The sequence below is a fragment of the Mustela putorius genome, unplaced genomic scaffold, assembly GCF_011764305.1.
Source record: "Mustela putorius furo isolate JIRA1106 unplaced genomic scaffold, ASM1176430v1.1 tig00000275_pilon_pilon_pilon, whole genome shotgun sequence".
Lineage (NCBI taxonomy): Eukaryota > Metazoa > Chordata > Mammalia > Carnivora > Mustelidae > Mustela > Mustela putorius.
In genome coordinates, this window is record NW_025421341.1 from 27,510,670 (window position 1) to 27,511,850 (window position 1,181).

The following is a 1,181-nucleotide window of genomic DNA, read 5'->3' on the forward strand; positions in this document are numbered from 1 at the left end:
GACAAACAAAATGGATCCAAAGAAACCACACGCAAGAAAATAAAGACTAGGGTGCCTGGGTGGCTCAGTGGGTTAAGCCGCTGCCTTCAGCTCAGGTCATGATCTCAGGGTCCTGGGATCAAGTCCCGCATCTGGCTCTCTGCTCAGCAGGGAGCCTGGTTCCTCCTCTCTCTGCCTGACTCTCTGCCTACTTGTGATCTCTCTCTCTCTCTGTCAAATAAATAAATAAATAAAATCTTAAAAAAAAAAAAGAAAAGAAAGACTAAAAAGCGATAGAACTAGAAGAATGAATCTAATAGTTCTTTCCTCCTTTCTTTTTCTCTTTCCCTTTCTCTCTCCCTTCCTTCCTTCCTTCCTTCCTTCCTTCCTTTCCTTCTCATCCTCATTTACTGCCTTATACCAGTCTACTCCTCCAGTGTCAAAACAGAAGGGGCAGATCACGACTCCCAGGCGTCGCGCAAAGTAGGCAGCTCTTCTCAGAGGCAACTTTACCCACTTAAAAATTCATCTCACATTAGCAGTAAGGATTCGGGCATCACCCTGAACCCTTGTTTTCCTTCCTTATTCATAAGTTTAAGGCATCCAATGGTTGTTTCTTTAAATACAAAATGAAATTTTAAAAATCTAGAAAAACCATCATCTAGTCTGGTAGTTCTCAACATGGGTGATTTTGCCCACCCCTTCACCCAGAGGACATTTGGCAATGTCTGGAGATATTTTTGGTTGTTACAGTTGGATAACAATGGACGTTACTAGCATTTGGTAGGTAGCGGGAGGGATGCTCCCAGACATGCCATGTCAGGTCCCATGACCAAGAACTGTTTGACCCAAAACATCAGTAATGCCCAGGCTGATAAACACTGGTCTGATCTGATCATGAAAATGTATGGGAATTACAGATAAATAAGAATGAGGATGGAGAAGTAATTCAACTCAAAGGCATTTGAAAAATTATAGAACACTTTACTCAAATCTGAGCCAATCACTTTGAGAATCTGTATGTAATTAATGATTTTCCCAGAAAATTTGAGTTACCAAAAAAAAACTGTAGAAAATGTAGAGTTTCTAACCAAATTATCATGGAAGAAATAAAGTTGCAAGAAAGGACAAAACAGTGAGAGAATGAGAGACAAGTCCATCAACATTTTAAGGAACAGATTATTGCAGTATAATTTGAATTG

General features: G+C 40.1%; 1 non-coding gene across 1 annotated transcript; it reads right to left on the reverse strand.

Moving 5' to 3' along the window:
* Positions 1-429: 429 nt before the first annotated feature.
* LOC123391694 lies at positions 430-582 on the reverse strand. The gene has a single exon (XR_006606396.1). It is a non-coding gene; the product is annotated as a U12 minor spliceosomal RNA (small nuclear RNA).
* Positions 583-1,181: the final 599 nt, after the last annotated feature.